The 14,101-nt window shown below is 38.0% G+C and overlaps 1 pseudogene; it reads left to right on the top strand.

Annotated features, from left to right (window-relative positions):
* Positions 1 to 7,827: 7,827 nt before the first annotated feature.
* On the top strand, positions 7,828 to 8,000 carry LOC125171470 (uncharacterized; annotated as a pseudogene).
* The last annotated feature ends 6,101 nt before the right edge of the window (positions 8,001 to 14,101 follow it).

Here is a 14,101-nt window from a genome sequence, read left to right as displayed (position 1 = left end):
CCAGTGTGGATCTCGAATTCACAACTCTGAGATCAAGAGTCACATGCACCACTGACTGAGACAGCCAGCCCCCACACCAAGCTTTCACCATTTTTGCTTGTTTATATGTTGCAGTTGCTTACAACCAAAAATGTCTAACTAAGACACAGAGGCCTGAACATTGGGTTTTATAAAAAGAGGTGGAGTCTGAGATGCCCTCTTCCACCAGACTACAAGGTGAGGAGTACCTGGCCATGGGGCTGGAAAGGTAGGTTATTGTAGACACAATGTGGAGGGCTTTGAATGCCATATTTAGAAGTTGACATCATATTGCTTAAGAACTACTGAGGTTTTGTGTAGAAGAATAATACACAGTTTCAGAGGTAGACTTTAAAAAGTCCAGATGGAAGCAGTGGTACATGGATTTGCCCAGCTGGGAAATGACAATATTTTCTAGCTATGTTTCTAGACCTTGGGCAAATTACCTAATCTCTTAACCTTGGTTTCTGCATTTGTAAAATGAGAATACTAATGCTTGGCTCAAAAGACTTGGGGAGAAATTATATGAAATAAATTATAATGAATTGTCAAATGCTATGCATGCAAATGGTGACTAGTATTATTTTTATCTTTTCTTTCTCTAAATTCCTGTGACACTTATTACCAATACTATGCACATTAGCCTTATTTATTTTTAAATTATTTCAAGTATGCTGATTTTGTCTTATAATCAGATCAAAGGCCTCCATGAAATAATAACATCTTAAACTGTTTTTATATTTCTCATAATTCCTATACAAGCTTCTGGACCCAGAGTATGAAGAGCTAAATACTGTGATTGATTGCTTGTTGGCAGCAGCCAAACCATTCTGTTCTGGCATTTAGTGGCTGATAAACATTTCCACATGTTGCCTCTTCATGAACTGATGGTCTGCATTTGGGGCTTAGCAGAAAAATGACCACATCACTGAAGCCACTTCCCAAATTACGAGATTTAATGAGCCAAGGAAATTTAATTATTCTCTGAAGTGTATTTTCTGTTTTAGATTATGACTCGGTGGCAGCAGTTGTTATCACCAAATCTCTGGGAAAAATTATACACAGATAAAAGTAGGCATATGATTTCATTCATTCACTCACATTAAGAATCTACTCTGTGAACAGTATTAAACCAAGGAAGTCTGATGCAAAGATATATACAGAAGAGGATCCCACCCACAAAATGTTTGCAGTCTATCAGGGGAGTCAAGCCATGGAAATAAATAATTACAATACAGGGCAATATGTGGTAACTATAATGTACTTATATATAAGGTAGAAATCTTGAAAGAGCTTAAGGGAACTGAGAAGTTAGGAAAGGCCTCCTGGAAGAAGTGGTCTGTACACTAGCCTCTGAAGGGTAAGTAGGACTTAGGATTTCAATAGCTGGAGTTGGGTGAAGAGCCATCATAAACTGAGCAACGTGATTAAAGACACAGAGACTGAAGAAGTCAAGGTGGCTAGAACGTGGGGTCCATGCAGATGTATGGGGAAGAAGGGGGAGACAGTTGGGAGCCAGAGCCAGGAAGACCTTAAATGCTAAGTTATGGATTTGGATTTTATATGCTAGACAAGAGATAGGTCCTAAAGTTTCCTGAGTAGAAGAATCTTGGGAAATTTTTTGTATGCTCTGTGATTAATTGATGTGCAGGTAAAATAAACTCAAAGCAATTGGAACAATGCAGGTGTGAGGTCAGAAAGGCTGATATTAGGGGGTAGCATTGGAAATGGAAGGGATATAGATAACAAAGGATTATAAAGGGCTCATTAATTGTTTGAACATGGAAGTCTGGGAAGACATCAAAGAATATGTTTTCCTGAGATGATGAGTCTGGGATATCGGGATGTCAATTTTGGTACTATCGAGACAACCAAGTAAATGTCTGGTTGGCACTGGAAGTATGGCTGGAGTTCAGGAGGGAAATCAGAACCATCACAGAGTTCACCATCCTTTCCACACAATCATTCCCAGAGGAAGGATTACATACCTAAAAGAAAGAAAATGTGTAAAGAAGAAAAGATAAAGAGGCAAATTTTGAATCATATTCAGAGAACTGGAAGAGGAGCCAGAGAAAGAGCCAGAGAGAATTCAAATATAAAGTAATGACAACTAATCAAATGCTTATTATGTTCCAGGCACTATTGTCAGTATTTAAAATTTATTCACCCATTTAATTTTCATGATGATTTCATAATGTAAGAACTATCACTTAAAGATACCGAGAGTCAGAGAGCTTAAGCAACTTGCCTGAGCTCACCTAGCAAGGCTCAGAACCCAGAGTCAAACCCCAGCAGTGTGACTTCAGCATGTGTGTTCTTTTTTATTTTCTTCAGTGTGTGTTCTTTTTTATTTTTTTATTACAAAAAATTTTATTTATTTTTTATTTTTTTAAACTTCTTTTTTAATGTTTATGTCTGAGACAGAGAGAGACAGAGCACAAGCAGGGAAGGGACAGAGAGAGAGGGAGACACAAAATTGGAAGCAGGCTCCAGGCTCTGAGCTGTCAGCACAGAGCCCCATGAGGGGCTTGAACTCATGAGCTGTGAGATCATGACCTGAGTTGAAGCCGGATGCTTAACCAACTGAGCCACCCATGCACCCCCATTACAAAAAAATTTAAAAATAATCTCTACACCCAAAGTAGAGCTCGAACTCATAAACCTGAGATCAAAAGTCACATGCTCATCAGACTGAGCCAGTCAATGCTGCCCCCTCCACAGTGTGAGTTCTTAACTTCAATTGATTTTGCTTTGAAAGTAGTGGTACAGGGTTGTGTCACTGAAATCAAGGGATATAGGAGTTTCAGGGAAGGGGTTGGTCAAAAGTGCCAGTGCTGATGACAGGTCATGGAGAATGAGAGTCATTACCATGAAGCAAGACCTGGAAGGGGTATTCTAAAATGAGACACTGATTTTACAATTTCATGTATGTACAAGCACATACTCCACACTGGACTGATACCAGCCCAGCTCCCTTTAACAAGATTGATCAAGGATGACAAGAAGGTTTTCACTCAGGTGATTGTTCTGGAAACAAGGTGGCTAAATGCATTAGTCACCAGCCTTCTCTGTCATCATCTTAGATCCATTAAGCCCATTTAACCTGCCATTCAGGTGGCTGGAAAAGAATGCAAACCACACCCCAATTGTCCACCAAGCACCCTCTAATAAAAGGCCAGAGTAACTTAATGAAAGCTTCAGCTCTCCTCTGTGGTTGAGGCCAAAGAAAGGTGGGGAAAGGGACCTTACAATCAAGAGAATTTAAATAGGGCTTAAGTACCACTGAGAGTTCTGAACATTATCCTACAAAAACAATTGAGGACTATTGAGTTTTTAGGTAAACTTATATTGGGGCACTGGCTTGGGTTTTGATCCTAGTCAATTATCTTTGTGTAGAATTCAAGTATACCTTCAGGTTGTTGGGCAAACCCCACTTAGTCTCCTATAAGCTGGTTAAGGATGATTTCTGACCAATGTAAAGCACATGAGGCCTCTGGTCTATACTTCATTATGACAACTTTTCAAACTTCCCCATCTCAAATTCATATGTTGTAGAATTTCTGATTCTTCAGGCCCACATATCCTATTTGACCTTCTGTATTGTTCATACCACACCCTATAATATGGGATGCTGCAGCCTTTCCTTTCTTCTTCATTCATTCATTTATCCATCTGAGAGCCTATTATGGATCAGGTGCTGTTCTAATTGGATAATATGAAAAATAATAAAATGAATTTGTAATTTGGCAAATGGTGGTAAGCAATATGAAGGAAAATAAGTAAGTGTAAGGGAATGAAGAGTTAGGTGCGGCAATGGTGGCTATTTTAAAAAGTGGGATCAGAGTATGAGGTGACATTTGAGCAAAGGCTTGAGCAAAGAGAAGGCTCCAGATATAAGGAGTTCTGATTAGTTTATAAGCCACTCAAAAACAGGGAGTGCATCTTGTTCATTTCATATCCCTCTAAACATCTACTGCTGTGCATCCACTGTTGGTATCTCAGGAAATACCAGGGGAATGGCTACTTGAATGTATAGGGAAAAAGAAAAAAAAGCAACCTACTGACTGTTACATTAGACTAGAGAAAACATTTATTGCACAAAAGCTTTCTTTAGAGGGAAGTTTTTGTAACTAGATGAACACAATATTTTTACACGGGACATAAATGATCATGGATTTGAAAAGGGTTCTTTTTGTTTGTTTGTTTTGTTTTAAGATTTTATTTTGGGGCACCTGGGTGGCTCAGTCTGTTAAGAGTCTGACTCTTGATTTGGGCTCAGGTCATGATCTCAGGGTCTTGGGAAAGAGTCTGCATATGACTCTTCCGCTGGGCATGGATCCTGCTTAAGAAACTCTTTCTCCTTCTTCCTTTGCCCCTCCCCCACTCACATGAGAGGACTTTCTCTCTCTCTTAAAAAAAAGAGAAAGAATTAAAAGTTTTATTTTTAAGTAAGCTCTACAGTGAACATGGGGCTCAAACTCACAACCCTAAGATCCAGAGTCACTGAATGAGCCAGCCAGGCGCCCCTGAAAAAGGTTTTATTATATTTTTATATAGAACTCTGCTTTGTAGCAATAATTATTATAATGAATTAACCAATTATTAGTTCAAGTTTTGTACACTTCATTACCTGTAAATTCCATTACAATTTTCTGCCTTTCCTATAAAAATAATTATTTCAAGTAGGCAATACATTTATAAGACTTAAAAATTAGAAAGTATAAATAGGTACACAATGAAAAATCTTCCTCCTACCTTTTGCCCTTCCACTGCCCAGTTCCCAACCTCACCCTTAATACACACACACACACACACACACATAGCTATTACTATTATCTTGTGTATCCTTCCACAGTTTCTTCATGCATATATAAGTAAGTACAAATATGTACTCTTATTCTCCCTTTTAACACAAATAACCCATTCTGCACTTTTGCTGCATCTTGGAGGTCTTTCCATATAAATACATGTAGGATTTTTCATTCTATTTTACTGTTGCATAATGTTCCATTGTATAAAGGACCATGATTTATTTAAAGACTGTCTCGCTAATGGATGATTAGGCTTTTGTTATTAAAACAAAGCTTCGGGGTGCCTGGGTTAAGCGTCCGACTTCAGCCAGGTCACGATCTCACGGTCCGTGAGTTCGAGCCCCACGTCCGGCTCTGGGCTGATGGCTCGGAGCCTGGAGCCTGTTTCCGATTCTGTGTCTCCCTCTCTCTCTGCCCCTCCCCCGTTCATGCTCTGTCTCTCTCTGTCCCAAAAATAAATAAACGTTGAAAAAAAAATTAAAACAAAGCTTCAATAAATAATGTGGAACATTTATCATTTTACATATGTATGACTATAGCTATAAAATCCCTACAAGAAAAGTTATTTGTTTTTTGCTTTTTATAAAGTGAGGCCACATTAAAACTTTTTTTTAACGTTTATTTATTATTGAGAGAGAGACACACACACACACACAGAGCATGAGCAGGGGAGGGGCAGAGAGAGGGGGAGACACAGAATCTGAAGCAGGCTCCAGGTTCCGAGCTGTCAGCACAGAGCCTGACGCAGGGCTCGAACTCACAAACTGTGAGATCATGACCTGAGCCGAAGTCAGTCGCTCAACCAACTGACCCACCCAGTCTCCCCAAGAAAAATTATTTGTAACTGCTAAAGATATTGCTAAGTTGTATTCCCTGGAGCTTGTACTATTTAACTGTCCCACCAACATCAATGAGAAGGACATTCATTTCTTCTTGCCTTCATTCATTACATAAATATTTACTGAATATCCACTGCCTCTTAGGCAGCATGGGAAATATTAGGGATGTAACTAAGACATGGTTTCTGCCCTGAAGGAGCTCATAGTCTGGGACAGTAGTGCTTAACGGGGGCAATTTTACTCTCAAGGGGACATTTGACAATGTCTGGGGACACAACAAAGAAGTATGTGGTCCAAAGTGTCAACAGTGCTAAGACTGAGAAACCCTCGTCTGGTGGGAGTGACAGACATTGAAATGTAGAAAAGTTGTGTTCTTGAAACTTAGAGGAGAGGCTTCTGAAGGCCAATCAGAGAAGCAGGGATGGGAGAGAAGGAAAAGAGAACAGCCAGTGTGAGGGCATGGAGGTGTGTAAGTGGCCTTGAGTGGCTAGCCTAGTGAAAGCTGTGTGAATGAGGCATGCGCAGTAAGGCCAGAGAAATCGTCATGGATCTCACTGTCAAGGGCCTTAGTTGCTAGGCTAAAGGATGTGATCTTTAAGCAATGTGGAGAGTCACTGAAAGGTTTTAAGCAGAGAAGTGGGGGTGCTTGGATGTGCATTTTAGAAACTTGCCTTGGTTGCAGGAGGGAGGATAGTTTGAGTGGGGGCCAGATTGGTGACAAGCAGAAGAGTTAGGAGGCTTGGCAGTAATCTAGACTGGAAGTGACAAGAGCCACAACCAAGGTGGAAATGGAGGGGAGGGGTTCAGGTGATACAAAGGAAGGTAGACTCAGAAGGACATGGAGCTAAGAAGGGAACTTATAGGACGATTCCTGGGTTTCTGATATGTAAGCAATAGGGTGGACAGAGAGGTCATTCTGTAGAATACAGAATACCAAAGAAGAGCAGATCTGGGGAGGGAGAGAAATGTTAATAGATGTGTTGAATTTGAGTTAATGAGCAGGGAATATTCAGACATGCAGTTCAGCAGAAAGTCCAGGACTAGCATACCCATTTAAGAGGCATCAACAAAGAACTGTCCTTTGAAACTTTGGGAGTGGATGAGGTCATCCAGGGGGAATGCAGAAAGAGAAGTGGGTGGAAAGCCACTCTTGGGAGCAGCTGTTGATTGGCCTCCATGAAAATTGTTTGAGGAGCTGAATGTTCATCTCTTTTACAGATTGCTATTCTCATTTCCTCTGGCTATGTTGACACTGCTGTTTCTCTATTCTCCTCCAAGCAAGCATCCCAATTTTTGACAACTCTTTAAAAGGCTATGCAAATCTAACTTGCTATTAATGCTATTATTTTCATTATCCCAATTGTTCATCTGGTACCTGAAAGCCTTCTACAACATACCTTCTGCCACCTCCTGCAAATCCTTTGGCAACACTTTGTTCTTTAAAAACTCAGCTTAATATTACTCAGCAATCAAAAAGAATGAAATCTTGCCATTTGCAACTACATGGATGGAACTAGAGGGTATTATGTTAAGCCCTGAGAAATTAGTCACTCAGAGAAAGGCAAATATCATATGACTTCACTCATATGAGGACTTTAAAAGACAAAACAGATAAACACAAGGGAAGGGAAGCAAAAATACTATAAAAACAGGGAGGGGAACAAAACTTAAGAGACTCTTTAATATGGAGAACAGAGGATTACTGGAGGGGTTGTGGGAGGGGGAATGGGCTAAATGGGTAAGGGGCATTAAGGAATCTACTCCTGAAATCATTGTTGCACTATATGCTAATTAATTTGGATGTAAATTTTAAAAATAAAATAAAAAAAAAAACACCTCAGCTCAAGTATATTTCCTGCCTGCCTTACAGGGAACCCTGGGCAAATATCTGTCATAGAACTTAAATATCTCACTATAGTTGTCTGGGTTTTTTGTCTGCTTCCCCAACTATACTGAAAGGTCTTTAGTGCAGGAATCAGTTATCTTAGACTCTCCACACCTAATACAGAGCTTGGTACTTAGGCTTTTGAAAAATGGCTGTTGAATGAATGACTTTGATTGAGTTATAAGAGGTTTATTAACAGGGCTGCTATACATTCCAGGGCACTCTTGGTTTACACCTGTTGTCCTGACACAGTTATTAATAATTACCCATTTTCATCACTTCTTGACCTTTTGGCCAAGATCAAGTGTAGTATCTGTTCTTATCAGTTTAATACCTGATATGCCTTCTATCCAAGAACAATATATTAAATGGATTTTTGGAGAAGGGAGATGGAATAGCAGCTTGCCCCATCTACTCTTCACATAAAACAGGTATTGTGATATTTCAGGAACAGTCCACTCCCTCAGGGACAAAAAATAATAATAATAATGTTATTATTATTATTATCCTTTTCAATCTCAAAAGTGCACTTATTTGAAAGATAAAATATATGGTTACCCTATTTATAGAATACCCAATTGTCATAGCTGCTCTTAACTTTTGGCAAGTGTCTCTGTTTACAAGACATTTCTACCAGAGAAACCAGAAGACAGAGTAGGGTCTGTTACTGGTTCTAGTCAACATTAAATAATTGGAATCACTTTTCTGAAATTATGAGACAGAAATGAGACCCCAGAGTTATGGGAAAGAGAGTGTGTAACATTGATAAAACTTCTTTCAAAACCAGCAAGCTATAAAATCAGTATGAAAAATGATTGACACAAATAGAATGGTGCAGTGCTAAGAATCTAAGAACCAACAACTATAGGATATTATAGATATGAGGCCTCACAAATTAGGTAGCTACAATAATTCATTATGTAAATAAGGAACTGAGGCCCAGAGAGATTATGTTGAATTGACCAGTTATAAAGATAGTGTAAAAATGGGGCCTAAACATAAGGATAATCAAATATAACAAAGAAAGAAAATACAGAATTCAAAACTACACCCACATATATGCAGTTATTTGATTTTCAGTGAAGGTACCAAAGCAATCCAATGGGGAAACTAAAGTATTTTCAACCAAATGGTGCTGGAACAACTAAATATCCATATGAGAAAAAAAAAATGAACCTTGACCCCCTACCTCACACCATTCACAAAGACTAATTTGAGATGGATTAGAGACTAAAATATAAAAAATAAAACTATAATTATAGCTTCTAGAAAAAAAAAAAACCACGGGAGGATATCTTTATGACTTGAGGGTAGGTAAGTATTTCTTACAGAGGACACAAAAAGCAATAAAAAGTTGATGAATTCAACTTCATCAAAATTTAAAATTTCTACTCTTTGAAAGATATTGTTAAGAATAGAATAAGCAAGCAGGAGGAGCCTGGGTAGCTCAGTCGATTAGCCCTCCGACTTTGGCTCAGGTCATGATCTCACAGTTTATGAGTTCAAGCCCCACAGTGGGCTCTGTGCTGACAGCTCAGAGCCTGGAACCTTCTTCAGATTCTGTGTCTCCCTCTCTCTCTGCCCCTCCCCTGCTCGTGCTCTCTCTCTCTCTCTCAAAAATAAATAAACATTATGGGGCACCTGGGTGGCGCAGTCGGTTGAGCGTCCGACTTCAGCCAGGTCACCATCTCGCACTCCGTGAGTTCGAGCCCCGCGTCGGGCTCTGGGCTGATGGCTCAGAGTCTGGAGCCTGTTTCCGATTCTGTGTCTCCCTCTCTCTCTGCCCCTCCCCCGTTCATGCTCTGTCTCTCTCTGTCCCCCCAAAAAAATAAATAAACGTTGAAAAAAAATTAAAAAAAAAAAATAAATAAATAAACATTAAAAAATTAAAAAAAAAAGAATAGAATAAGCAAGCCACATAGTGAGAAAAGAATTTGCAAAAGATATATCTAATAGATACCGATTAGCTACAAAGGAAAAAACAGTAACTTTTCAGTGCAGAAATAGAGCAGATTTTACCCTAACTAAATGATTAAAGTTAACAGTACCAGTAATGGTACAAATGGACATCATTTACCTCCTGATAGGATGCACTGAGAAGGACCCAACTTTCCTTCTGTGGTATTCCTGCCAAAAAATATATAACCTCAATCTAAACATGAGGAAACATCAAACAAACCCAAAATGAGGGAAATTCTATAAAATACCTAGTCTGTAATCCTAAAAGTGTCAAAGTTATAAAAGGCAAAGAAATACTGAGAAAGTGTTCCAGACTACCAGAGACTAAAGAAACATCATAACTGAATGAAATATGTGATCCCAGATATAATAAAGGGTATTAATGGGATGACTGATAAATTTTGAGTATGGTTAAAGTTTAGGTAATAGTATTATACCAATATTAATTTCCTAAATTTGATCATTGTACTGTTTTTGTGTAAGATAATGTTCTTTCTTTATTTTTTTAAAATGTTTATTTATTTATTTTTAAGAGGGAGAGAGAGAGAGAGACCGGGAGAGGAGAGACCTTCTGCCCAGGAGAGGGGCAGAGAGAGAGAGAGAGAGAGAGAGAGAGAGAGAGACAGAAAATCCCAAGCAGGCTGCAAGCTGTCAGCAGAGCCCAACATGGGGCTCAAACTCACCAACTGTGAGAGCATGGTGTTTAACCAACTGAACCACCCAGGTGCCCCAAGAGAATATTCTTTAAAGAAAAAAAGTAAATGCACACTGAAGAATTTAGAAGTAAAAATCATCATGTCTGCAATTTACTCTCAAACATATCAGAAATTGTTATATCTATCCATCTACCTATACTTATACACATATTATATGTACACATACATATATACACTGAAAGAGAATAATTGATATAGCAAGTAAGGTAAACTGTTAACATGTGAGGAATATGGGTAAAATGTATACGGGAATTCTCTATGCCATTTTTGTGACATTTTGGAAGTCTGAACTTAATGCAAAATAAAAAATAATATAATATCAATTATAATATACTATAAATAATAAATAATAAATAATATTATTAAATAATAACATAAATAATAGATTACTATAATATAATATGTAATATATAATATATATGACAAAAGACTTGAATATAAAAAATACCTATGAAACAACAGACAACCCAATTAAAAACTGGACAAAACAGTTGAGGGACACTTCACAAAGAAAGATATATATATATATATAGACAGAGAGAGAGAGAGAGAGATAAATACACAGGAAAAGATGCTTAAAATCATTCATCATTGGGGCAATGCAAATTAAAACCACGACACAATACCACTGTACACCTACCAAATCAAAAAGGTTGACAACACTAAATGTTGATGAAGACATGGAGCAACTGGAACTTTCAAATACTGCTAGTGGAGTGTTAAGTGGTATAATTACATTGAGAAAAGTTTTAACAGTTTCTTATAAATATTACTCTTTTTTAAGTTTATTTATTTACTTTTGAGACAAAGAGAGCAGGGGAGGGACAGAGCAAGAAGGAGGGAGAGAATTTGAATCACAATTCCACGCTTTCAGCAAAGAGCCTGATGTGGGACTCTATCAATGAACTGTGAGATCAGGCTTCACATGGTACACATTTTTTTGTGGACATGTGCTTTTATTCCTTTTGGGACTATAAAAGAGGTGTTGTTTAGTTTTATAAGAAACTGTTGAGTGGGGCCTGGGTGGCTCAGTCAGTTAAGTGTCCAACTCTTGATTTCAGCTCAGGTCATGATCTCATGGTTCATGAGATGGAGCCCTGTGTCAGGCTCTGTGCTGACAGCACGGAGCCTGCTTGGGATTCTCTCCCCTCTCTTTCTGCTCTCTCACCCCACTTTTTCACTCTCTCTCTCTCTCAAAATAAATAAACATTAAAAAATTTTTTTTTAAATGTGTACCAGAATGCTCATAGAAGCTTTATTCATAACGGTCCAAATCTGGAAACAACCTGAATATCCATCAACAGGAGAATGAATATAGAAACTGTAGTGTATTGAAACAAATATGTAACAACATAGATGAATCTCAAAAACATCATGCCGAATGAAAGAAGACTTATAGAAGCATTACATACAGTCTGAGTCCACTTAGAAAAAGTTCTGGAACAGGCAAAATTTATCTATTTTGAAAAGAAATCAGAATAGCAGTTGCTTCTGGGAAATGTAGACACTAGAATTGACTAGAAAGGCTATGAGGGAACTTTCTGGGATAAAGGTAATAGTCTATATTCTTGTTGGAAGTTTGGGTTATGGAGATGTCATCTGTCAAAGTTCATTGGATACAACACTTTAGATTTTTTTATTTCACTATATATAAATGTTACCTCAATAAAAAGAATTATAAACAGCTATTGAACTCTAGTTATTAATATGCAGGTTGAAGTGTTTAGAGGTTTCATATACTGATATCTGCAACTTATTTTGAAATGGATCAAAAAATAAGATCAACTGACACATGGTTAGATGGACTGGTAAATGATAAAGCAAATAAAGCAGAATGTTAACTGTAGAATGTGTGTGTGTGTGTGTGTGTGTGTGTGTGTGTGTGTAATAGGTATATACACATACAATTCTTTCAACTGTTTTTTCCGTATGTTTGAAATTTTTCATAATAAAATATTGGGGGAAAGTTGAGCCCAAAATCCTGGACTCCAATCCCCATTTTGTTCTTTCCATTATATCATAGTTATCAAGCTTCCAGTGTCTAATCATCAGACATTAGCAATCCTTTTGAAAAGTCAGACCAGACTAACAATAACATATAAAGAAGACATGACAAGATATGCCAGGAAAATCCTCCATAAAGCCAAGGAGATTTGTAAGCAATTCAGATCTGAAAAACAGTCCTCCAACTTAATTAAGGCCTAAGAATGCACGAAAAATCTAAGAGGAAACATCCCGAGGAAGGCCTATGTTGCCTTTTGGGGAACTGGCAAGTACAGTATAAATGACGTCACCATAGCTGACATAGAATTTCAAAATATGTTAAGGACTTACATTGCCAAGATGAAGTTTTATTAGGCTTTATGTTTGTATGACTTCTGCCTTCCTTGGACTTCATATCTAATTTCTTAACACTTTCATCAACTTCATTCTTGAGTCAAACTTACATCACGAACAAGACAAGATCACCAGCAAGAAAGGTGCAAGGACATAACTGGTTTACCTGCATAGGAGCAAGGTATTTTGCAACTCCATTCGCTGAGCAAGACTCAAGAGGATGACTAAGAGGAATACCTATGAACAACTGCTGTGTAGTAAACAGGACCACAGTGGAGTGAGCTATCCACAGAAGCTCAGCTTTAAGCAACATTCTGTAACACTGAGTCACAGAATCAGCACACAATCCTGTTTGGCACAAGTAACACAATAATAGAGGACATCTTTGGCCAGCACTGTAGGACTTCTCCAGAGGTGAAAAGGCTGGGCTACGAATAGCTACCAATATTGATTCAGGCTTCAATAATGGCTGAATCCAAAAACCAAAGGGCAGCCAATCTTGACTTGTTTCTAACCTCAAAAGGATGGTCAAGCCTCATTGACCACTCAGACATCTGGATGGTACTTACTGACAGTGTCAACTTTGAATATTAAAGATATACAGAAGTAAACAGGGGCATTTAATACTGGTTTAAGCCTTAATTCATTTGTAAAAATTCAAGTTTAGAAAGGACTTTAGTTAGGGATGATTTTTAAAAATATTTTATTGTAAAAATAATACATGCTTATATAAAAGAATTAGAAAAGTGGAAAATTAAGGGGCACCTGGGTGGTTCAGTCTGTTAAGCATCTGATTCTTGATCTCAGCTTAGATCTTGAGCTCAGGGTGGTGAGTTCAAGCCCCTTGAACATTGGGCTCTGTGCTGGGTGTGAAGCCTACTTGAAGAAGAAGGAGAAGGAGTGAGGGGAGAGAGGAAGAGAGGAGAGAGGAGAGAGAAGGAGAGAGGAGAGAGAAGGAGAGAGGAGAGAGAAGGAGAGAGGAGAGAGAAGGAGAGAGGAGAAGAAAATTGAAAAACAAGAGCTATTTTAATTTTTAAGTTTACAAATAATATTTCCCTATTATAAGAGTTAAGAGTTATACTTATTATGACATATTTGAAATAGAAGTGTAGAGAAAAAATTTTAAGTGGTGATTATTTTCATCTAAACAATTAACTGCAACATTTCTTAACATTTCAGCATCTCTTTTTCTCAAATGTTTAATATATGATTGACTTACACAACTCTTTCAAGAACATGTCTGTTACAGCCTTTTTTTTTTTTAAGAAGCAGGGTATAATCAAAATCATTACTAAGTAACATTTAAAATACTGGTATTGTTAGTTCTGGTTTCAACATAATACTAACTTCCAAATTCCACCTCCCTAATCAAATAAATTGAATAAAACTGGACTCTACTTCACTCTCCCATGCTAAGAAAATGAATTTGCTGCAACGATGATGACCTCTATTCTGCTGTGCGGCCCCTGTCATTAAGGGAGCAATATGAAGATTTCCACCCTCTTCACAGAGCAGACATGGTGGTGAGGCCACAGA

The sequence above is a fragment of the Prionailurus viverrinus genome, chromosome B4 (genome assembly GCF_022837055.1).
Source record: "Prionailurus viverrinus isolate Anna chromosome B4, UM_Priviv_1.0, whole genome shotgun sequence".
Taxonomy (NCBI): domain Eukaryota; kingdom Metazoa; phylum Chordata; class Mammalia; order Carnivora; family Felidae; genus Prionailurus; species Prionailurus viverrinus.
Note: the sequence above shows the minus strand (reverse complement) of the source record. Positions and strands in the feature narration are given on the sequence as shown.